This window comes from Oryctolagus cuniculus, chromosome X (genome assembly GCF_051225735.1).
Source record: "Oryctolagus cuniculus isolate XC-2025 breed Fujian yellow rabbit chromosome X, ASM5122573v1, whole genome shotgun sequence".
NCBI classification, from domain to species: domain Eukaryota; kingdom Metazoa; phylum Chordata; class Mammalia; order Lagomorpha; family Leporidae; genus Oryctolagus; species Oryctolagus cuniculus.
This window is the reverse complement of record NC_142888.1, coordinates 130,665,552-130,691,889: the sequence shown is the minus strand read 5'-3', so window position 1 is coordinate 130,691,889 and position 26,338 is coordinate 130,665,552. Positions and strand designations below refer to the sequence as shown.

General features: G+C 40.3%; 1 protein-coding gene and 1 pseudogene across 1 annotated transcript in view; both read right to left on the bottom strand.

Moving 5' to 3' along the window:
* The window catches only part of LOC138847567 (uncharacterized), a 673,630-nt gene that overhangs the window by 95,874 nt on the left and 551,418 nt on the right, over window positions 1–26,338 (bottom strand). The gene's annotated exons all lie outside the window — the stretch shown is intronic.
* On the bottom strand, window positions 22,930–25,345 carry LOC100353819 (outer mitochondrial transmembrane helix translocase pseudogene; annotated as a pseudogene).

The window sequence follows — 26,338 nt, the reverse complement described above, 5'->3', positions numbered from 1 at the left end:
GTTATAGCATTAATTAAACACCTAAGAGTAATTGTGTATTAATTACAGAGTTCAACCAATAGTTTTAAGTAGAACATAAAAAATACTAAAAGGGTAAAGTATTAAGTTCTTTTTTTGCTGTTTCTTTTTTGTTTGTTTGTTATATAGTTTTTTTTATTTAATAAATGTGAATTTACAAAGTGCAGCTTTTGTATTGTTGTGGCTCCCCCCCCCCCCACAACCTCCCTCCCTCCCGTGGCCCTCCCCTCTCCCACTCCCTCTCCCATCCCGCCCTTCATCGAGTTTCATTTTCAATTACCTTCATATACTGAAGATCAACTTAGTATATACTAAGCAAGGATTTCAAAAGGCTGCACTCACACAACCACACAAGGTATAGGGTATTGTTTGACTAGTAGTGTTGTTTTTAAGTTTCATAGTTAAACACATTAAAGACAGAGATCCTACGTGGGGAGCATGTACCCAGTGACTCCCGTTGTTGATTTAACAATTGGCACTCTTATTTATGACATCAGCAATCACCCAAGACTCTTGCCATGAGCTGTCTAGGCTATGGAAGCCCCTTGAGTTCACCGACTCTGAACTTGTTTAGTCAAGGCTGTATCACAGTGGAGGTTCCTTCCTCCCTTCAGAGAAAGGCGCCTCTCTCCTTGATGGCCTGTTCCTTCTGCTGGGGTCTTGTTCACCAGGATCTTTCATTTAGATTGTTTTTTGCCACCGTGTCATGGCTTTCCATGCCTTTGAGACTCTCATGGACCTTTTAGCCAGATCCGAATGTCCCAAGGGTTGATTCTGAGGCAGGAGTGCTGCCATTCTATGAGTCTGCTGTGTGTCCTGTTTCCCCACGGGATCATTCTCTCCCTTTTAATTCTATCCTTCATTAGTTGCTTACACTGGTCTTATTTGTGAAGAGATAACATATTTTTAATTTAAATTATAGTCAAGGGCTTAATGACTCTACTAAATAGAGTTCAACAAATAAAAAATAAAGAGACCATAATCTAGCAGGACAATAGGCAAGGGCTATAAATAATAATCAAATGAAAAGGTGTTCAACTTCACTCATACAAATTTTATTTTTGTGTGCATGCCAAGAGTAATTTTTTAAAGATTTATTTATTTATTTGAAAGGCAAAGCTACAGAAGGGAAAGGCAGAGAAAGACACAGATCTTCCATCTACTGGATCACCCCCCAAATGGCCACAATGGGCAGAGCTGGGCCAATCTGAAGCCAGGAGCCAGGAGCTTCTTCTGGGTCTGGTGCAGAGGCCCAAGTACCTGGGCCATCTTCTACTGTTTTCCCAGGCCATAGCAGAGAGCTGGATTGGAAGTGGAGCAGCTGGGACTCGAACCAGCACCCATATTGGATGCCAGCACTGCTGGCTGCAGCTTTACCTGCTATGCTACAGTGCTGGCCCTGCTTAGAGTATTTTTATTATTTAAGATATACAAATTTCATGTATTTCCTATATATATGTTCAGGAATATAGCAGTACTTTCCACCCCACCGCACCTCCCGCCCATGCTCTCACCCTTCTTCCTCCTCCGTTTCCTATTTCCACTCTTAATTTTAAAAAGATCTATTTTCATTTAAATTTATACTTATAAGATTAACCTTACATTAGGTAAAGAGTTCAGCAAATAGTGTGAAGAAAAAAGAACAGTTCCTTAACAGTCATTTGATGATTGCAGACAATCATCAAATCTTAAAATATCAATTTCCCTCCTATAGATTTTAAAATAGCTTCAAAATCACTAATAAAATAATAGTATTTAATTACTATAAATTTATTGGACAAATATTCAAAACAAAGTTTGAAAAACACTATTTGCAACAGAACTGATAGACACAGGCATTTCTTTCTGTATTTTCTTTTATTTTTTTCCATCTCCTCTTGAAATACTCTTCTTGGCCCACTCTTATGTGTGTTCTTCCAATGCAACTTCCATGTGAACATTTAGATGTAAAAGACCCTGATCATAAAATAATGATAAAGAGAGGAGTCTGTTAATTACTTTGATTTGATCAGTATATGTTGTGTTGAAATGTGTCACTATTCCATAAATATGTGTGGTCATTGTTAATAAAAATGTAAATGTTTTTAAAAGTATGGTGAATAAAAATATTTGAAAAATATATTAACTAACAACAACTTAACATACATTATTCTTTTAAAATAATATTATCTCTAAGTTTTTTTGAATTTGAATTAGTTTGCAATATGGTATAGCTAATATAAATTCTACATGTTGTATTTTTCAAAATAAATAACCACAGGAAAGAATCACAGCCTTGCTGTGTCTAATTAAATAAATAGAATCATATTTCAAATTGATGTGACTTCTTTGCCTTTTTCTCACAACGTTATGTATTTGGGATCTTCCGTTTTGGCTGGTGTCATTATTTCTGACTATATGTACTACTATATCTACCTAATGGTAAACGTTGAGGACACTCCATTCTTGGTGCCCAAAGATACCACTTCAGTAAGCACTATTTCATGTATCTCCTTTTGGATCTAACTGAGTTCCTTTTGACGTATAATTCCAGCATGAGGTTGCGGGTCACATCTTTGGCCCATTTTTTCTGGTAGAATTCCTGTCTTTTACTTGGCACTTGAAATATATTTCTTGCTCATCTTACCTATTTATCTTGTGCTAGTTTCAGACCCTGCAATTATCTTTGTCTATGGTGTTCACTATTGAAAATAGATATTTAATTTTTGTATGTTCAAATCTGTTTTTTATCTTATTGTTTATGTTTGTGTAAGTACTATTTAGGAAGTCTCAAAGATGTTCTTCTTAGTTTACTATTATTATCTTTATAAAAGTTTTACTTGCCACTTTTAGATTTTAATATATTTGAAGTTTATTTTTGTACATAGTGCAATTAATATCCAAATTCTAATTTCTCCATATAGTGAGCCAGTTTTACCAATTATACTTACTAGTGATTTTTCCTACACAAGTTTATGATATCAGCTCTATCATATACAGAGATCCCATAAATACATGGACATGTTTCTGAACTATTTTTTCCACTGGATTAATTTTTAGATCCTGCGCCACTATGGAACTATTTTAATTCTTGGAGTTTTGAAAGAATTCTTAGTATCTCTTAATATCCGGTAGGCTTGTGTGCTGCTCAAAGAAGATGCTTTTCTGAATATTTCAGAATAAGCTGAAAGATTATTGCATATTTATCTCTTTCTAATATTTTTGGAAGCATTTATTGATTCACACAACAACTTGGAAAAGTTCATTTTTTTAAAAAAAGATTTATTTATTTGAAACGCTCAGTTATACACACATACACACACACACAAACACACACAGAGAGAGAGAGAGAGAGAGAGAGAAGAGAGAGAGAGAGAGAGAGAGAGAGATCTTCCATTTGTTGATTTACTCCTAAAATGACCACAAAGGCTGGGCTAGACTGGGCTAAAACCAGGTGCCAAGAATTTCTTCCAGGTCTCCCACATGGGTGGCAGGGCCTAGGCACTTAGGACATCTTCCACTGCTTTCCCAGGCCATTAGTAGGAAGCTGGATTGAGAGTGGAGCAGCCAAGACCAAACCATCTCCCATATAGGATGGCGGTGCTGTAAGCAGCAGCTTAACCTGCTGTACAACAACACTGACCCCTGAAATGTTTTTTTTTTTTAAAGATTTTATTTATTTATTTGACAGGTAGAGTTATAGACAGTGAGAGAGAGAGAGAGAGAGAGAGAGAGAGAGAGAGAGAAAGAAAAGTCTTCCTTCCGTTGGTTCAGCCCCCAAATGGCCGCAGTGGCCGGAGCTGTGCTGATCCGAAGCCAGGAGCCAGGTGCTTCCTCCTGGTCTCCGATGCATGTGCAGGGGCCAAACACTTGGGTCATCCTCCACTGCCTTCCTGGGCCACAGCAGAGAGCTGGGCTGGAGGAGGAGCAACCGGGACTAGAACCCAGTGCCCATATGGGATGCTGGCGCCATAGGTGGAGGATTAACAAAGTGCATCACGGCGCCAGCCCCGAAAAGTTTGTTCTTTTTTTTTTTTACCTTTTATTTAATGAATATAAATTTCCAAAGTACAGCTTATGGATTACAATGGCTCCCCACCCCCATAACGTCCCTCCCATCTGCAACCCTCCCCTTTCCCGCTCCCTCTCCCCTTCCATTCACATCAAGATTCATTTTCAATTCTCTTTATGTACAGAAGATCAGTTTAGCATATATTAAGTAAAGCTTTCATCAGTTTGTACCCACACAGAAACATAAAGTGAAAAATACTGTTTGAGTACTAGTTATAGCGTTAAGTCACAATGTACAGCACATTAAGGACAGAGATCCTACATGAGGAGTAAGTGCACAGTGACTCCTGTTGTTGACTTAACAAATTGACACTCTTGTTTATAGCATCAGTAATCACCCTAGGCTCTTGTCATGAGTTTTCAAGGCTATGGAAGCCTTTTGAGTTCACTGACTCTGATCATATTTAGATAAGGTTGTAGTCAGAGTGGAAGTTCTCTCCTCCCTTCAGAGAAAGGTACCTCCTTCTTTGATGACCTGTTTGAAAAGTTTGTTCTTAAACCTCATATTTCCAAGTGTGGCAGTGAAGCAATACAAATTGGTTTTCAAAATAAACAAATTGCTTCTGAGAGTCCATTGACATCACAGCTTTCATTGTTGCCCGTCATTTTCAGCATGTTCCCTGGGATGGAGTGACAGGAGTATCTTTTAAGCAATTTTGTGTAAGAAATGCTTCCTGTCTCATGCATATAAATTTTGCTCACTTTTCATCAGATTCTAGCAAACAAACTACTTTCTCTGCAAGCAACCACTGGTTGTCAGGAAGTCCCAGTATGTTACTATTTTGACTTTCAAAGGGTACTATTAAAGCTTTCTTTTCTTCAATCAACCACCTTCTAACATGTAACAGTTGCAATTCCATGTTATTTGAGAATTTTGTATAACTATATGACAAAGCAGTTCCCAAATCCTTTATATGTCATGCCTTTTTGTCCACTGTCTTTCTTTGAGTGTCTGGAGTTTTGAGATGATACTTGAGGAATTTTATTAAATGTTTGAACATCATGTCTAAAAATTGATTTTATTCTATCATAAACTATCTTTGAATTTAGCACTTTTGGTAAGATTTTTTCCCCTCTAAATCCATCAAGTCTTCTAAGAAAAAGTCCTTTTTGATAATTATTCATATCTAGAAAAGATGACAAATTTAATAAAAAGATTAAATTGTGTATCCTAAATTCCACAGGATTATAATTATATCCTAATTTCTATTATTCTTTCTTGTGTGACTCTGTCTAGCATCTGAGCAACTGAGGAAGCCTCAAAAGCTTTCAGAAAGTTCTACTTAATACTATTGGTTGAACTCTGTAATTAACACACAATTATTCTTAAGTGTTGAAACTTAACTGAAAAGTGATCCCTGTTAAATACAAGAGTGGGAATAAGAGAGGGAGGAGATGTACAATTTGGGACATGCTCAATCGGACTTGCCCTAATGGTAGAGTTAGAAACGAGCCAGGGGATTCCAATTCAATGCCATCAAGGTGGCATGTACCAATGCCATCTCACTAGTCAAAGTGATCAGTTTCAGTTCATAATTGATCACACTGATAGGTCTAAGAGTCAAAGGGATCACATAAACAAGACTAGTGTCTGCTAATACTAACTGATAGAATCAAAAAGGGAGAGAACCATCCATCATGGGAAGCGAGATACACATCCCTTAGAATGGCAGATGTCCTAAATAGCACTCTGGCCTCAGAATCAGCCCTTAAGGCATTCGGATCTGGCTGAATAGCCAATGAGAGTATTTTAGGCATGGAAAGCCAAGACACCCTGGAAAAAAAAAAAGGAAGACCTAAATGAAAGATCTCTGTGAGTGAGATCCCAGTAGAAAGAACGGGCCATCAAAGAAGGAGATACCTTTCTCTGAAGGGAGGAGAGAACTTCCACTTTGGCTATGACCTTGTTTAAATATGATCAGAGTCGGCGAATTCAGAAGGCCTCCATAGCCTTGGAAACTCATGACAACAGCCTAGGGAGATTACTGATGCTATAAACAAGAGTGTCAATTTGTTAAGTCAACAACAGGAGTCACTGTGCACTTACTCCTCATGTAGGATCTCTGTCCTAAATGTGTTGTTCAATGTGAATTAATGCTATAACTAGTACTCAAACAGTATTTTTCACTTTATGTTTCTGTGTGGGTACAAACTGATGAAATCTTTACTTAATATATGCTAAACTGATCTTCTGTATATAAAGAGAATTGAAAATGAATCTTGATGTGAATGGAAGGGGAGAGGGAGCGGGAGAGGGGAGGGGTGCAGGTGGGAGGGAAGTTATGGGGTGGAAAAAGTCATTGTAATCCATAAGCTGTACTTTGGAAATTTATATTCATTAAATAAAAGTTAAAAAAAGAAAAGGTTAGCAACGCATTTCAGACTTTAAAAACAGTCAGAAGTAATTAAAGGAGAGGAATATAAATGATAACTGTAAGAATTTTTTAAAGGATTTATTTACTTGAGAGTCAGAGTTACAGAGAGGGAGAGAGGGAGAGAGACACAGAGAGAGATCTTCCATTCGCTGGTTCACTCCCCTAATGTCAGCAAAGGCCACAGCTAGGCCAATACAAAGCTGGGAGCCAGGTCTTCTTCTGGGTCTCCCACATGAATTCAGGTGTCGCTCCCCCTCTTCGCGGAGGAACGACACAGGACCCTGTGCTGTTCTTTTGTCTGCTTGGCCCTCCCCGGGTTTGCTGCTGGTCCTTCCCGGGTTGGCTGCCGTCCCTTCCACCTCCGTGGAAGGGCGGTGCCCCCTGCCACTTTCCCCACTTCCACGGGGGAGCGGCACACCGCCGACTGGCTCTCTCGGGGGCTGCTCAGGTGTTATTCGGATGTTCCCCTTAGATGTTCCTGGTGCATGTTGTCTCTCTCCTCCTTTATAGTCCTCTTCCACCAATCCCAACTCTGCTACCCACATGCCGAGTACGCTGCTCTCCTCCAATCAGGAGCAGGATCAGCTCCTGCAGGTTACTGGTTGAACTGGAGGCAGCTGTGTAAAAGTTGTTTCCTCCTCTCTCAGCGCCATATTGTGGGAGAGCAGATGCATAGAATAAGTCTTAATTCCAGTAACTTAGTCTAGTCCGAGTTGCTCCCCACATTCAGGGGCTCAAGGACTTGGGCCATCTTCTGCTGTTTTCTCAGGTATATTAGCAGGAAGCTGGATGGGAAGTGAAGCATCCAGGACTTGATCCTGTGCCCGTATGGGATGCCAGCACCCATATGTGATGCTGGTGGCTTAATCCACTGAGCCACAGTACTGGCCCCCAAAACTCTAAGACTAACAAGGACTTTACTAGGCTTATACTTAGTTTATGGTGGAAAACAATGAGTTTCCTAGATGATTATCATTTTTTTCAACTTTTGTGAAATATTTGTAGACGGTGACATCCAAAAGGCAGGCGAGCATTGCTTTTGTGAGGGAATCAATAACTGATGGAAAAGGCTTAAGGGACCAGAACTAGATAAGGTGTCCCTGATTTTTGATTATCTCAGATGTAAAGTTTGTTTTCTCCCTATCTATGGGATGTAAGGTGTACACTTACTAATAATGGCTTCAGAACAAGGGGGCATTTCTACATCCACATGACTAATAATAATTCCAGGACAAAACAATGTGTGGGAGGAAATCACCAAAATAATAACATAACAAAGTTTCCCAGAATTGAAAAAAAATATAAACCTTTAATTTGAAAGAGCCTACCAGACACCCAACATAGAAAATGAAAATAAGAAACCCATCAAAGTATCTTAACATGAAATGTAAAACACTATTTCTAAAGAGTAGATTCTAAACACATCCAAAGAGGAGGTAAAACTGGTTACATTCAAAGGAACAAGAACTCCAAAATCCTTGAGAAGATTAATTTTACATATAATTCCTTATCTTAAAAATGATCAGTTAAGTGTGAGAGTAGAATAAAAGCACTGTCAGATGATCATGGATGCCGGACAGAAGCATCAGAAGGGAGAACCTGGGAATAAAGAGCATTCCACAGATTTACTGATGCCCTTAGTTGTATAGATCATCCTAAAAAGATGAGAGTGGCAAATAAAAAAGGGAGTGGTAAAGGCAAATACAGCCTGCAAGGAATCGAAAATATTATATTATGAAAATAATATTCCAATACATTACTGAAATATGCAGTAAGTAATATGTAATAGATTAAATAATGTAAGTACTGTATATTGCTTTTTTTTTTGACAGGCAGAGTGGACAGTGAGAGAGAGAGACAGAGAGAAAGGTCTTCCTTTGCCGTTGGTTCACCCTCCAATGGCCGCCGCGGCCGGCGCGCTGCGGCCGGCGCACCGCGCTGATCCGATGGCAGGAGCCAGGAGCCAGGTGCTTTTCCTGGTCTCCCATGGGGTGCAGGGCCCAAGCACCTGGGCCATCCTCCACTGCACTCCCTGGCCACAGCAGAGAGCTGGCCTGGAAGAGGGGCAACCAGGATAGAATCTGGCGCCCCGACCGGGACTAGAACCCAGTGTGCCGGCGCCGCTAGGCGGAGGAATAGCCTAGTGAGCCGCGGCGCCGGCCTGTATATTGCTTTTCAAAGTTTATCATTAAATTTTATAAGCAGTTATGGACTCATAGAACACAATGTAAATGTTATAAACTTTGTCAATAGGAAAGTATTAAGTACAGAGGCAGCAATGGGTAGGTGGAAGAGGGTGCTAAAGAAAAATAAACTATTCATGACCCTTGTTAAAGTCAGCGAGACAGACTTTCTTCATTCAACAAGGACAAGTGGGAAGTACTAGGTGGAATATTACTAAGAGGAGACATTAGGACAGAGCGGCTCTGGGTAAATGGTCTTGATAGGATTATTGCTGAAGGAAGTTTCGGGTGACTAAAATATGAGAGTTTGTCTCTCAATGGAGAGAGTCTTTGTCAAAGTGGAAGGGAAATAAAAGGAATAGTGAGAGTATATCTTCATTTTAAATGGAAAGTTAAGAGATTTTTATCTATAGCTTAAGAAACAAGAAACAAAAGTGAAAGTACAGAAATTGCTTATAACCCTAATTGAATCCATTCCTGAAAATGTTAAAAAACAAATAGTAAGATAGCAGCAGAGAACAGCCAGCCCCTCCATACCCATGGGTTCAGCATCTGCAAATTCAATAAACCATGGATTGAAAATAATCAGAAAAAATGCATTTGTACTAAACATGTGCAGATTTTTTCCTTATCATTCCATAAACAATACAACTATTTAGATAGCATTTATATTATATTATGTATTGTAAGTAATCCAGAAATAATTTAAAGACTTATAGGAGAACCTGTGTAGGTTATATGGAAATAGTAAGCCAATATATAAAAGGGACCTGAACATCCAAACATTTTAGAATCTGCGAGAGTTCCTGTAACCAATTCACCCTAAATACCAAGGGACAACTGTGATTTCCATGATTTAAATGGAAAATAAACCACTGTAATTGCAGTCTATTGCAGTCTATTTTCCTAAATATTATTAAATGCTCTGAAACATTTATATAAAAACCCACCAAAGATTTTTACGTAAGACATCTTAATAATCAATTACCTAATTATTTAAAAATTACGGGATTCATTAGTGGGTATATTTGTGAACAATAATCAATAATACCAGTATTGATATGAATTTGATTTTCCCTGTGTCCTTACATGATCTGTACTGTAATGTAAATCAACAATGTAATGACACATTACAGATAATATCTAAATCAGACTCAGGTTTGGTAGTTCTAGGAACTTGGCAGAAGCAAACATGGGAACCCATTAAGGGGCAAGGATGATAACTGCAATGCCTAGCTTATTTAAACAAGGCTCTGACCTTTTGCAGGAGTATTTCATAACCTAAACATTTTGGCTGATATTGTGTGAGGATTCACTAGAGCAAGTTCTCAATTCAAAGACTGAATTTTCTATAGGCATTTTTATAAGGAGTCATTGTCAATTACTGGATAGTGAGAGTTCAGCTAGTTAGGTAAAGGCAATCTATAAAGGAGGTAATAATGGTCTACAGCTATATGAGTAAAGGGGGAAGGTTGTGTGTGTGTGTGTGTGTGGCCACTAGGTTAAAGCTTTGCCTTTTAGAGCTGTCAATAAATATAATAAAAATGATAAAGCACAAAAAAGCAAAAGTAGATGATTTAGAGATGTGGTATGAGTCACCGGAAGATAAAAATCAGAATTAGCTAGAAGAGTTCAAAGGAGTCCTTGTGCAGAGCAGGACCCAGTCAGCCAGCAAACTCTAAATTCATTCTTCCCAGTTGGGGTTCGGAATAGGGAAAGAAGGTGAGATGCTCTTCATACTCATATATTTAGACATGTGTGTCATTCTGCTGATTAGAAGTATTTTAAGGCTTCCTATTATTTTTAAAGTGAAATTCTGCCTCAGGCTGAAGCTGCTTTCCTGTTTTTTCTCCTGCTTGCTATTTCTGCAGCACGCAGGTCTTCTTTCAGTTCACCAAAGATAGATGGTCAGGCCCACGGTGCTCCCCCCCCGCCCAGATCTGTGTGTGTGTGTGTCTGTGTGTCTGTGTGTGTGTATGTCTCTGTCAGTCTCTCTCCCTCTCTCCTCCTAATACTATTATCATTTAAGGTGCATTTTTCCTGCATTCCACTTTCAGTCTGAATCAGGTATTACTGTGAATCCTCGACAATTCTGGATTTTCTACCCAAAATACTAATGGAATTGTAATTATATATTCATGTCTGTATATACTTATGTATACAATATTTTGTACAGTGATATATACCTTTACCACTAGGTTTTAAACTTCCCAAGGAAAGGGACAAAGCCTGTGGTACTTTGGAGGGGATGGGTGCATAGGAGGAATTTAATATATACTTGCAGTGTGAATCAGCAGATGAGATTCTGAGGTTTAATTTCTAAATTACTAAAATGAAAATGAAATGATATTCCATTGAATAATAATTATACCAGTCCTGCAGAGCTCACAGGGTTTTTATGGAATAAATAATATGTTGTATGTTTAATTTTATGGGATATGAATGCATGTGAATTTTGAGAAGGAAAGCCATTGATTTGTTGATTATGAGATTGTTGTTGGACATGGGGAATGGTGTGGAAGACAGAGTGCAATTGCTTAGAAATAAGTAATCAATTAAATTGAAGAAAAGAACAAGTCTTTAACTGGAGGGATGGCAGGATTGCAGCATTACATTTTTTTTTCCTGTTTGTACAATAGAAGATTCCAGATGAATTGCAGAGTGTAAAAACCAAGTGAACATTGAGCTCAGTGAAATAAGCCAGCTCTCAAAGGACAAAAGCTGTATGATTCCACTCAATGGAGGTTCCTAGAGGAGCCAAACTCTTAGAGACAGACAGGAATGGTAGTTACTTTGGGCTAGGGGAAGTTGGGAAGGGATTTAGAGTTTAATGGGGACAGAGTTTTAGTTTTAGAAGATGGATACATCCTGATGATGGATCATGGTGATGACTGCACAACAGTGTGAATTCATTTAATGCCACTGAACTGTACACTTAAAAATAATTATAAAGGTATGTTTTATATTATACATTTAAAGAGTTAGGTATGAAATATAAATTGGTTTAATTATATTTTTGATAATGTAGAATTTTTAAAAGGTTAAAAATGTTATTGTTTTGCATATAGAATAAATGTTATGACTACAAACAAACAATTGAGATGTCTTTTCTAATTTTGTAGAAATGGCTTTGACACATAGGACAAACTCTTCTCTGCCTGTGACCACATAGTATGGTTGATATGGCCTTGCCCTCCTAGCCATAGCTGATTAGTCTAAGTGAAGATACCTGTCACAATATATGGCATTTCCAATCTGATATAAATTGTCTTTCCAGTGGGTCCAGAAAGGAACATGAGGCTCAAAAACAGAGTGCAACACAAAGAAGAGAGACATCCGTCTCCACTTTTCAAAGATTAACATTCAGTCCTGCCATTGTGAGATCTCATTGAAGTAAAAATTGAATCCTTCCTACACCCAGAAGAATAACAGAAAAGACATACATTCCTGGCAAATCAATAGCCTCAATGACGCCTGTTATACCTTGCAGAGCAGTGTTTGTCTCTTGATAGAATTGTCATTCTGAACTGTGCAAGAGTGTATGTGCTTTATCTAATAGCAGTAGTAGCATGGGCTCTGGCAAAAGAAGAGTGACAGCACTGGGTTTTGTGGCCTGCAGAGTAGTGGAGAAGCACAGAGGGAATGACATTGCTGAGGGACACTATAGTCATCCCTGAGTGAAGAAACTGTGAATACACAAGAAAACACCTAAAAATGCTTGAGGTGGACTTTGCCAAAAACATGTCAGTGAATTTGAATTATTACCATCAGTGTGACTTCATTTCTCCCCATAAATCAGAGGGGCCTACTGATGTAGTGTCATGGAGAGAACTATCTAATTATGACCCTGAGAATTCACTTTGTAGGATGGGCTGGACAACCAGTTATCTGGGACAAGCCCTTTCATTCTTCCAGAAGGTCTACTATCACCATGTTCAGCTTCTAATAGGACCAGCGGTTCCTCCCCTAGTGAGGGAATGACAACATCTTGTGGGCCCCAAGATCTTCCAGTGCTGAGCCTTTGGCAGTCCCAAACAACTTATAAGAACAGTTAATCTCAGACTTCCAGCCTCCAGAACTCTAAGACAATACATCTCTTGTTTAAGCTACCCAGTCAGTGGTTGTTTGGTACAGCAGTGCTAGCAGATGAATGCACTGGGGAATCTGCATTTTCTAGTCTCAGGTACTCTTTGGCTCTTTGAATTCCCCTTTCTCAATAAAGCTTATTTCTTTTTAAAAATTGATGTTTGTTTTCACTTTATTTTAAAGGTAGACACACACATATACACACAGAGACAGAGATAGAGAGATGGAGATCTCCCATTAGCTGGTTCACTTTTGAAATGCCTGGAACAGCTGGGACTGTGCCAGCCTGAAGCCAGCATCCTAGTACTCCATCTAGGTCTCCCATGTTGGTGGCAAGAACCCAATTATTTGAGCCGCCATCTGCTTCTTCCTAGGGTGTACATTAGTAGGAAACTTGATCAGAAGCAGAGTCAGGACCCAAACCAGTCACTCCAATATAGTATGTGGGTATTTGAAATAGCATTTTAACTGCTTTGCCAAATGCCATGCCCCCCAAGCCTATTTCTAAACTCCGTTGTACTCAACCTTGATTATGTATCAGGAAATCCTGGAGGGTTGTTAAGACATAAACTGCTGGGCCTGACTCCAGCATTTCTGATTTAGAAGATCTGGGGTAGGGTCAAAGAATGTGCATTTCTAACAAACTCCCCAGCATGATGATGCTGCTAATCTAGGTATCACACATGTGATGTGGAATTGAGCCTGATCCTTGGTGCACAAATGGGTGGTAACTCATGTAATTTACATGGCAATATAGTGATGACCACAAAGAAATGCCCGTGGTATGTCAAGTATACAAAGGGAATACAAAAATCACAAACATCAAGGCCCTCCCCAAAGTTGGTTGATGGTGCAGTGAGTGAGCAGAAGCTGCCAGCAGCTGCCATGCTGGGTAATCTATAAGAGGTGAGCCCATGGGGAATGAGTGTAATGGTGAAGTAATGTCCAATGAGTCATACCCTTGCATAACCCCGTCCCCTAGAGTGTGGACATGCCCAAAAAGTTGCTCTGAACAATAGAATATGGCAAAGGTTATGGGATGTCACTCCCACGATTATGCTTCATTTTTTAAACTATTTTCTAGCAGACTGGAGAGACCTGCTTGCTCTTGAAAAAGGAAACATGTAAGTTGTGACTTGCCTCAGCCTCTTGGACTTGAGTAAAGTCTACAATTAAGAGCCAGCAAAAAGCAATGGCCCCCAGTCACATGGCACAACGGAATGAATTCTGCCAGCAGCTACAGGAGCCTTCATGGGAAACTGCAGTCTTACTGACCCCTTCACTGCAGCTTCCTGAGACCATGAACAGAGCACCCAGATAAGCAGTGCACAGACCTCTGAACCAAGGAACCTGGAAAAATCAATGTGTATTGTTCATAACTGCTAAATTTGTGGTAATTTGTTATGTAGAAATAGAAAACAAGTCAAAGCAAGATGTGGTGGGAGGAGAACAAAGCCTAAATATAGCCAGTTACTGTCCAACAAATAGGCTCCTGAAAGTGATTTCTTTGTTTCCAGGCCTGAGGCAAGTAGTTACTTCTGAGAAGGCCCTGACTGGCATAGCTTGAGAACATCAGGTTGGATTCAAAGTGGAGGCTGATGTAAACATCTTTTTGCACAGAATTAATTGGCAACTTTGAGCATTCTAACTTTAGCAGCACCACCTCAACATCTCACCATACTTGACATTCAGTGACTCAGGAACCCAGGAGCCAGCTAGCATGCTTGCAATAGGGACAGGGCTTATAATGTATCATGGGATAAAAGCTACAGGCTTAAACTAAGGGAACTAGTAACTCTGGGAAGCAATTCAGTTTGCTTTCATGCTTGGATTGAAGTTATTTCTGCTATGTGGGGATCCATATGTGGGCAGGCAGGATTGGCTTCTCCTGAGAGCCCTGTCTTTGGCTTGTACATGGCCATCCTGTCATTAGGTCTTCATGTGCTTGTCCCTGTGTCTGTCCTAATCTCAGACTGCATTGGGGCCACCCTAATGACTTCATTTTATTTCAATCACTTCTTTAAAGATCTTATCTCCAATTACAGTCACACATTGTGGTACTGAGAGTTAGAGCTTCAATATATGAATTTTGGGGTGACAACGCCTAAGTAGACATTACAATTACAGTGTTTAGCTTAAAGACTGTACTCATCAAAGGGTAGTGGTGATTGAGAGATACCATGTGGTACACAGGAAAGATGATAAGTTTCATTAAACCATATGGTTGTTACTCTGTGAAGCTGATTGTACCAAATATGGAACTTGACAGCACTCTCCCCATCAGAGAAACAGTGTTTGAGCTTTGAAGTCCTTACAAAGGTAGCTCCTTGTCGATGATACCATCTTTTATGGGTTTAGTTTTATGGCGTTGGTTAGGACTACAGCATGTTAGTTAGGACTTCATCATCTAAGAATGTGACCTTATTTAGATATAAGCTTTTTGCAATGTAATGGGTTAAATTAAAATGAGGTCTTATGTTAATAGGGTGGGCTATATCCAATATGACTAGCATTCTTGTAAAAAGGGGACATTTGAACACAGACACATACACAGAAAGAACATGGTGTAAAGACAAAGGCATAGATTGGAGTAATATGTCTAGTAGCCAAACAAGAAACACGGAACAAATTCTGCCCTCACAGCCTACAACTTGATCTCAGACTTCTGGATTCTAAAAGTGTGAGAGCAAAATATTTCTGTTGTTTCAGCCACCAAGATTTTGGTACTTTGTTATGGCAGCCTAGCAAATTTGTACATCATTGGATGGGATAACATTCCATTCATTCCTTTGACAAGCTCAAGTTGGAGACTTCTCAGGGAAATAGGGATTCCATATTAATCGGCAATTAATGCTTGCTGCTGGATAAACATCCTCTGATCTCAGTGGCTTAATATAATACAAGTATATTTCTTGCATATTATATAGTCTGGCAAGAGTTTGGTGGCTCTTTTGAGTATTTATTCTCTAAGTGGTAACTCAGAGGTCCAGGCTCCCATATATCTAGGGACTGGCTGATAAGAAGAGAGAGAGAATGGAGAAGGCTCACCATCTCTTAATGTCTTTTTAAAAATATTTTATTTATTTGAGAATTTGAGAGACAGAGTTACAGAGAGAGAGAGAGACAGAGAGAGAGGTCTTCCATCTACTGGTTCACTCTCCAATGGCCACAGTGGCCGTAGTTGAACCAATCTTAAGCCAGAAGCCAGAAACTTCTTCCAGGTCTTCCATGTAGGTGCAGGGGCCCAAGGACTTGGGCCATCTTCCACTGCTTTCCCAAGTCATAGCAGAGAGCTGGATCAGAAGTGGAGCAGCCAGGACTTAAAATAACGCCTATATGGTTAACCTATTATGCCCTAGCACCAGTCCCACTGCCTTTTAAATAAATAAAATTCATCATTAAAAAATAAAAAAAAGAACAGTTGGGAATGGACAGACTGGCATACACAACCTGTTCACTAATATCTGGTTCTTCTTTCCTCTTTGAGTACACAACTTAGCTGTACTTCCCAGTAATCTTGCAGTTAGATGGGTCATAAAAGTAAGTTTGTGCACATGGAGGAGCTCTAATATCTGCTTGACATGCTGACCCCATAGGGATGTGAACTGTATTCCCAGTTCAATTGCTCACTGGTAGATATGTGACCTTAGACATGTCTGCCTCCACTTTTCTTTGAGACTTTCTTTCCCATTTATTCAATGAAAGGGTTGGACCTGATGACTTCCTTCAGAGAGAATGATTTCTTGGTCTAGGTAGAGGTGAGAATCAAGAGAATACTAAGTCAATTGTGTGATCTGCATTAGGAAGAGTGATAAGGATAAGAACTGATCCTGGATAAGCAGTGCCAGGAGGAAGGATAGTGAAGGAAATTTCATGATAGATACGATTCATTATCTATATAATGAGTTTTACTCTCCTCTTTTCATTGTGTTTTTTTTTTTTTTTTTGACAGGCAGAGTGGACAGTGAGAGAGAGACAGAGAGAAAGGTCTTCCCTTGCCATTGGTTCACCCTCCAATGGCCGCCACGGCCGGCGCACTGAGGCCAGCGCGCCGTGCTGATCCAAAGCCAGGAGCCAGGTGCCTCTCATGGTCTCCCATGCGGGTGCAGGGCCCAAGGACTTGGGCCATCCTCCACTGCACTCCCAGGCCACAGCAGAGAGCTGGCCTGGAAGAGGGGCAACCGGGACAGAATCGGGCACCCCAACCAGGACTAGAACCCGGTGTGCTGGTGCCGCAGGTGGAGGACTAGCCTATTGAGCCGCAGCCCTGGCCTTCATTGTGTTTTACACTATTTATTTAAATAGAAAAACTCAGGGTTGCGGTTTAGGCTAATGAAGACATTGGCTAAAACACCTGAATCCCACATCAGACTACCTACCTTTGTTCCATTCTCAGCTCCAGCTGCTGAATCCACGTATGTGTTAACCCCTACCCTGGGAAGCAGTGGTGATGGTTCATGTAGTTGGGTCTCTACCACTCACATGAAAGACCTGGATCGGTTCCTGGATCCTGGCTTCAACCTGGCCCAGTCTTGATTGTGGTAGGTGTTTGGGGAGTGAAAAAGCAGATGAGAACTCTGTGTCTGTCTCTATCTGCCTCTACCCATCAGATAAACAAATATTTTTAAAAAGAGAAAAGCTCAAGAAAAAGTGCTTATCTCATATAATCCCAACCCAATCACCTATTTATACCATACACACAGAAAATATTCCTGATTTGGATATTATTGATTTGAAGTAAATTAAAGCAAAACTGAAGCCAGCTGCTTTCTACTAAACTGGAAAAAGAGGTGAGGACAAATTTCAGGTTGAGCTGCTATCCTGAGCCATTTAGGAGCTTGCTCTCTCTCTCTCTCTCTCTCTCTCTCCTCCTCCTCCTCCTCCTCCTCCTCCTTCTCCTCTATTTTTCCTCATCTGTTGTCTGGGAATGCAGAAGTGTCAGTTCCTACACTGAACCTATAATCTCAATGAGGATCACCAGAATTTTGAGCAGGATTACAACACTTATTTGGCATTTATTCTATAGAAATCCAAGTGAAAAATAATAAAGTAAAAAAATCCTAGAAGCCCTATTTGATCACTTGGAATCCACTGTTATCTTTCACAAAGTCACACGATCCCTATATTGTGATAATAAATGAATAATTTTTCAAACATCAAGTATTTCTGGAGAAGTGAAGCTATAATGGCATTTTAATTTCAATTGTTTTCATCATCATTTATGAATAATACTCAGAATTATGGTGATTAATGAAGGTTTTCTATAGGCATATGGGTCCACACATTCCTTAGGAACTCACTTTGTGTCTCCCTTGTTCACAGTGATGAAGCAGTTTGTTTATAAATTTAGGTCAGACAATCAAGGAGAGTCCAGCATCACAAGTATTGATCATAAAACAGAATTATCTAAGTCTCCCTTGGGATTCTTGATGCTGTAACTCTCATCTGCAGCCTTCCAACATTGCTTAATTTAGACTTTTCACCATGTGAAAGTGAATGGTTGCTTTGTATACTTATGTCAAGTAGTTGGATAGGTACTAGAGGTCAAATCTGCCAATTCTCAGTCTACTACTCTTTTCTAGGTTCCAGTGTATCACTCCAAGTTCAGTTCTTCATTGTATTTTTAAAAAATATTTATTTGAATATCAGAGATAGAGAGAGAGAGAGAGAGATCTTTCATCCCTTTGTTCACTCTCCAAATGGCATACAACAGCCAGGGCTAGGCCAATCAGAAGCCAGGATCCTGGGACTCCATGCAGGTCTCCCACGTGTCAGGCTCCTAAGTACACATTATCAGAGAACTGGATGGGAAGCAGAGCAGCCAGGACTCTAACTGGCACTCTGATATGGGATACCAGCGTCTCAAGTGGCAGCTTAACCCACTATGCCACAATGGAAACCTAGTTCTCTGATTTAGAGTTACATTTAGAATATCGTGATTTGTGATTTGTCCACTTTTCCTTCCATGTGAGTTAACTTTATAGAGTCTTAGTTTATCTCTAGCAAATTCCCAGGTCCTTAATCTGACACATGTGCTAATTTGGGTTCTCTGGGAAACCGATGCTGGAACGGAGTCAGGAGTACAAAATGTTGTTTGCAAGTAATGTCTGTGAAAAGAAAAGGGAGGAAATAGAACTGGGCAAAGAAAGTTATGAAACCACAATATTCACTTTACAAAAGTCTCTGGTATCCCAAGAGGGGATAAGCACAATGAACACCTTAGAAGAGTGCTGCTAAGATGCTCTAAGTCCCACTGGATGGAAACAGGTATGTCCTTGTACTACTTCTTTGCACAGCCAATAGCTGGGACCATACTGTGAACAGGTGACTGGCTCAGATGCTAACATGGACTCTGAAGGGGGTCAAAGCTGGAAGATGTCATCCTGCAGTAGGGCAGCAAGTCCTTTTTTGGAGGGGGTTCAGAGTGGCACATCTTCATAGCTCCTAAACATGCTTATTGCTCAGTATCACCTTTATAAGAAGACAAAGGCATCTTTCATTTTCATTTTTAAGAATTGAAATTGCACTTCTGGAAATATGGTTAAATAAATATGCTGCAAAACTTGCGCTGTCACAAAACACCCAGAAATAGCATATTAAATACAACAAACCTGTTTCTTGAGTTTAGGGGGAAACTCATAAGCTAGTCCCAATATGTCGGATGGAGGTGAGGATAAAGTTTCTGATGCTGAATAATATTATTCAACTGTGCCACTGAGTCTCAGTTTGGTATGCATAGCTGAGAGAAAAGAACTTGGGGAAATTAATTCAAATTACACACACAATTATTCAAATAGCCTCTTTCTTTTTCTCTCCAGATCCCCTCCTCATTCATTCCAAATGAAAACCACTCATCTAGGGCTGGCATCATGGCACAGTGTGTTAAGCCACTGCCTGCAATGCCAGCATCCCATATTGGAGCATCAGTTTGAGTCCCATTTGCTCTGCTTCCCATCCAGGTCCCTGCTAATGTGTCTGGGAAAACAGCGGAATAACCCAAGTACTTGGGCCCTTGCTACACACAAGGCAAGACCTAGATGGAGTTCTGGACTCTTGGCTTTGGCTTGGTCCAGCCTGGGCCATTGCAGCCATTTGGGGAGTTAACCAACAGATAGAAGGTCCCTTTCTCTATCCTTCTCCCTGTCCCAGTGCCTCTCCCTCTCCCTCTCCTCCCTCTCCCTCTCTGTGTCACTCTGCCTTTCAAGTAAATAGGTAGAGTTACAAAGAGGCAGAGGCACAGAGAGAGAGAGAGAGAGAGAGAGAGAGAGGTCTTCCATCTGCTGGTTCACTCTCCAAATGGCCACAATCACTGGAACTGGGCTGATCCGAAGCCAGAACCTTCTCTGGGTCTCCCATTGTGGGTGCAGGGGCCCAAGGAGTTGGACCATTTTCCCCCTGCTTTCCCAGGCACATTAAGAGGGAGCTGGATTGGAAGTGGAGCAGCCAGTACTTGAACTGGGTCCCATATGGGATGCTGGCACTACAGGTGGCAGCTTTACCTGCTACACTACAGTGCCAGCCCCAAAATAAATCTTAAAAAAAGAAAACCACTAATCTATGCAACACATACTCCTACTCTTCTCATTTGCAATTACAATGGTTTAGAATCCCTCATATTCAGTATTTTTCATAAATTTATAAGTACATTTATTTAATAACATGGACAGATATTTTTATATATATGTATGTATAAACATTCATCAAGTGAGTACCTCACACACATTTTTTAAGCTCTTCCAATGTACAAATTCACATGGGCTTGAACTTGGGGCAGACTTTAGAAATGGTACCTATAGGCATTGGAGTAAACTTTAGGGCCAGTTAGCAGCTGACCCTAAAGCATGTTCACTATGTACTCAAGAATCTTAATGTAAATATGACAGTCATATCCACAGATCATTCTAGAGTTGAGTTATAGTATTCCATATGGTCACTCCAGAGTTGAGACTGACCCTTCAAAGGTGCAGTGAGAATGGTTATATTAGTTTCATTGTCAAATTTACTAGTTTATAATGTATTGTAGGTGGAGAAATTGTAGAATGTAGAACTACTCTTAAACTTCAAACTGATGGGTAGGACTTGATACTTATTAAACTTCCTGATGTTAGTAACTTGCTTTCTCGGAATATAAACATTGCCCACCCATAAATTTCCCATATATCTACTTGTGTCACTTGTGAGACTTAGTACCTACCTAGGCCTGGGCACTTGTCATTACAGCTGTCATTATAAAGCACTTTTTCATTTCAGATGAAATTGTCTCAAGCACTGTTAGAGCTACCTGTGTTATATGCACCTATTTTACCACTAATTCACTGTGTTTTCAGGTCTTGGTCCATGCTAGATTGGTTTGTCCTATAGAGAAACAGGCCCTACCTAGTCCCATCCCCAGTTAGATGGAAATGGCCATAAAAGTGGTAGGTAGGATTGAGGTGAGATCATGATTCTTTCAGTTCTTTATTATTTCTTTAAGATTTTTTTTTTTTTTGCTGATCAAGCTGCGACTTTATTTTTCAACCACACACTTATATATCATAGAGGCAGGGTATCAGGCGGGGGAAGGAGGGGGAGCTTATCTTGTAGCTGCAATGCTTGTGCAAGTAGGGGAAAGGTTACAAGGCCTTAAGGCATGAGGTCACACAAGGTTGCGTTATCAGTACTATCTGGTCTGGCCTGTCTAGCCCTGTCTTTCTACTAAGAGGTCACATGCTGCGTGGTCCCCGACATATCCCCCTTTCTTATCAATTAAACAGAAATGGCTACCGGTTAGGCCAAGTGTGATGAGCGAGCAGTGCCTGTCTTAGGAATCGACCCAGAGCTCCATCACCTCTTACCCGTCATTGGACATCCTTGCCAGTCCCCAAGGACTCCTGTCTTAGGTGGGTGAGGTTCCGGGAAGGTGCCCGTCATTGGCTTACTGCTCGTTTTATTGATAGGCCTGGGGCCCTTCCTGGGCTCCCGACTGGGGCAGCGGCAGACCAAAGGGGAGAGTCAGTTGTTGGAGGGACCGTGACCTCACCAGCCAGACTTCATCGGCCAGAGAGAGAGGTAACGTTCTCCAGGGGATCTTCCATGGCCAGACTTTGGTAATGTATTTGAATTGGTCTGGCTGCTAAATTACCTACTTGCTGTCTGATAAAGGTCATCAGCCTATTGAGGAGACAAGGACCTATAGATAGCACAACAAGCAACCCAACAATGGGGCCTAAAAGCGGTAGCAAATAGGGAAGCAGTCCATTCCATCCCGTCCAAAGGGGATTTTCAGCCATGGCACGTCGATGATGCTCCAGATCTTCTTGAAGTGTCTTGATTTTATCGTGAACAATGCCGGATTGGTTAGCATAAAAACAACGTTTTTCCTGTAAAGCCAAATACCTCCCTGTTCAGCAGTAAGCAAGTCTAAGCCTCTACGATTTTGTAGAACCACTTCTGCTAGGGAATCAATTTGACCTTGAAGATCCTGGATGGTGGTAGACAGGGTTTGTACATCTTTAATAAGTTGCTGGGACAATTCTGTATATTTTTGGACCGCAATTCTTATTTACCTGAGAGGCAAAGTAACCGAGAGCGAGAGTGAGAGTGAGAGCAAGAGAGAGATCTCCCATCTGCTGGTTCATTTCCCAAATGGCCACAACACCCAGAGCTGGATCAGGCTGAAGCCAGAAGCCAGGAACTCCATCTGGGTCTTCCACAAGGGTGGCTAGAACTCAAGTACTTGAGCCACTATCTGTTGCCTTCCAAGGAGCATTGGAAGTATAGTAGATAGGACTCCAACTAGCACTTCAAATATGGGATGCAGGCATTTCAAGTAGTGGCCTATCTCATTATGTGACATTGCCTACTCCTGTTTTAAGTTCTTTACATTCACTTATAACTGGGTTGTATTCATCTGCTCACATGCCTATCTTTTTTTTTTAAAGGTAAAAAATTAATGAAGAAGGACCCTTTTATTATACATTTATAAAATAAGTCTAATATAGTTATTAAAAATGGGACAAAATTTTTTATTTTTGGTATCTTGTATTTTGCATTCCATTTTTTTCATCATCTTCACAATCTTTCATAATTTGCTTTTTGTTATCCAAAGCATTCTGCAACTTTTTCACCAGCAAAGTACAACTGAAGAATAAACTATCCAATAAATTCTCAGGAAAGACATCAGAGAAATTAATCTAATAACTCATGAATAAAGATTGAGAGTTCAGAGAAACACAAAACAAGAACAAGCATGGTTTAATCTTTCTGATGGTTCAGAAGGCACAAGATTGTGCTGTGCCATTTTCTTCACACTGGGTTTAGGTGCCGAAAACAGAATTATGATAGTGGAATTTTGAAAAAAATTATTTCATATGTGGTTCACACAGCATCAAATAACTACAGATACAATATGGGAATTGTGAGGTGTATATTTGTTCTTAACTAGGACACTATTGATAATAAGAAACTTTAAAAATGCGAGTTATAAAATGAATATTTTTAAGCACATTTAGCAACAGTTACTTGTTTTCAACTATCATTTCATATTTGGTGACCAAATTATATGTGACCATAATTGAAGAACATATAACTTAAAACAACATTTAAAAGAAAAAAACCATGGTTACAACAGAATTCTCTGTTACATTAAATGAAGAAAGGAAAGTTACATATATGTACTGAAGGGCACTGATATTTCTCAAACCAATTCTTTTAAAAAGCTTTTAATTTACCCTCAAGTAAATCAATTTAAAACAAATTAAAAAAAAATCTACTCAGCTTAGTGTGCTTGCAGAAAAAAAGAACTCAATGTTGATCACATGACCACCTAACAATCATTCGATGCTAATTGCTGAACAAGTACTGATTATCCTGACAACCATACGATTAAGCCACATGTATATATTCAGACGTGGCTAATCCAGCTAACCAACTGCAGCAGAGAAATGCTCAAATTAAAAAGGCTGAAACAAATGACAACTGAAAATGGCTGAATCACTGTACCTTTAGACACAACCTTAAATCTCAGTTTTTGCTATATACTATCTGGTACTTTTGGATTCAGTAGTTGGGGTAAAAAAAAAGTTTCTGTATTCAAACATATCTACAGAATGCCAATATAAAATGTGTGGCTATATACATTTAATACACATACACACTCACACACACTCACACAGACTCACACATCTAGGAACCAGCACCTATAACCACATCCCCATTTCTCACTAGAACCAATGAATCATTTGTTACGTTAAGACCAGCTTAAATTCTATAAGGCTGTAACAACATATGGCTAAAGAGGTCAAACACAAGCACCCACTCAGGCTGAATTAAATTGTTCCTCCTCATGATTTCTGACAAGTAGTAATACCGTTTATATAATAGTTGTATCTCAATAACTTAGAATTCAGAGTATAAAACCTCACATATAGAACTCCCTCACTGTTTACAGAGTGCTCCTTCCACTGTATTTCCACAGCTGATAAGAGGGCACATCAGACTAGATCACTGAACTGTACAAATGATCTTTACTTTTAATCTAAACAAACATGTGTTAAAACATTCTGAAATGCTGCATCCTTTGATTTCTTCATCTTTTCAATTGCCCGATGTAGGTCCTGCTGCTGCACAGGCCGAATTTCATCTTCATCATGGCTTTCTTCTGATGTGGAATTAACATATTCCCTGACACAGAGGAGGGCAGCATCCCTACACATCTCTTTTAGGTCACTTCCTGAAAAACCATCAGTTTCCTGGGCAACTTCTAACAGGTCTACATGCCTATCCACATTTTCATTTTTCAAGATAAGCTTCAGAATTGCTTCTCTTTGTTTTAGAGCAGGCTGGTTGATATGAAATCTTGTAGGCATTCTTCTCATTATAGCCGAGTCAAGATCCTGAGGGCGATTAGTAGCTCCCATCACTATGACCTGGCAGCTGTGATCAGTATCCAATCCATCCCACAGACTCATAAACTGAGCTTTCATCATGGCTGTAGCTTCATGGTCAGAACTTGAACGGTTTCTTAGAAAGGAGTCTATTTCATCTATAAAGATGATGGATGGTTGTAGCTTTATGGCAAGAGAAAAAACAGCAGCAGCCAACTTCTGAGATTCTCCATACCACTTATCAGTCAGTGTTGAAGGCTGAAGGTTAATAAATCAGCAGCCTGCTTCTTTGGCTGTCGCCTTAGCAATCAATGTTTTACCACAGCCTGGAGGCCCATAGAGAAGCACACCCTTTGGAGGTTGTAGAAGTCTAGAATTCTCAAACAAATGCTTCTTTTTGATAGGTAAGATCACTGTGTCCTTCAGATCCGTAATGACATCATCTAAACCTGCTATATCACTCCAAGTAACATGCATGTTAAGAGGGTCTACTAGATGAGCAGCAATGCTCATTTCGTATTCTGAAAGCTTCACATTTTTCACACCAATTTGCTTCATCAATTTTTCTGCCTGTTTCTGAGCTTCTACTTTTTGCTTTCTTGTTGGATCAATTGCATCTACCATCCATTTGATAGTAAAGTATGTTACTGCACCAAATATCATCAAACGGAAAATTAAACCGACAACTTCATTCCGACTCAAGGGACGAGAAAAGGCTTCAGCATGTACCATCTTGATTGTTAACCTCGGGGCAGAAACAGCGGCTCCCTATCTATTTTTAAAGATTTATTTATTTGAAAGGCAGAGTTACACACAGAGATAAGGAGAGGCAGAGAGTGAGGTCTTCCATCCGCTACTTACTCCCCAATTGGCCACAATGGTCAGAGATGCGCCAATCCAAAGCCAGGAGCCAGGAGCCTCTTCCGGGTCTCCCACATGGGTTCAGGGGCCCAAGAACTTGGGCCATCTTCTACTGCTTTCCCAGGCCATAGCAGAGAGCTGGACTGGAAGTGGAGCAGCTGGGACTCAAACCGGCATCCATATGGGATATCGGTACTGCAGGCGGCAGCTTTACCCACTACACCACAGTGCTTGCTCCACATGCCTGTCTTTAATACATGACCATAAACCTTGTAGGAGGAATTACTCTGTTGAGGGGACCTTAGTACCTTAGTATAGAATAGGACCCCTGTGAATATTGGTTAAAATGAAAAGTGTGTACGAGGGTACATGCCTTCTCAGTGACCTGAGACTTTTTTTAAAAGATTTATTTATTTATTTGAAAGTGAGAGTTACACACACACACAAACACACACACACACACACAGAGAGAGAGAGAGAGAGAGAGAGAGAGTTCTTCCATTTGCTGGGTTCACTCCCTAATTGGCTGCAATGGCTGGAGCTGAGCCAATCTGAAGCCAGGAGCCAGGAGCTTCTTCCAGATCTCCCACATGGGTGCAGGTGCCCAAGAACTTGAGCCATCTTCTACAGCTTTCCCAGGCCATAGCAGAGAGCTGGATTGGAAGTGTAGCAGCCAGGTCTCGAACCAGCATCCATATGGGATACTGGCACTGCAGGCGGAGGCTTTACCCGCTACGCTGCACAGCACTGGCCACCTGACAGACTTTCAAGAACTTCTTCAGTGGTGATTCCACTGACCCTGGAGGGTCACATGACCCTTCAGGACATCTCTGAAGCCAGGTAAGGGGTGCATGGGGCTTTGTATCCATGAGCTATTTTCTCTAAATTCCTCACTCCTGTC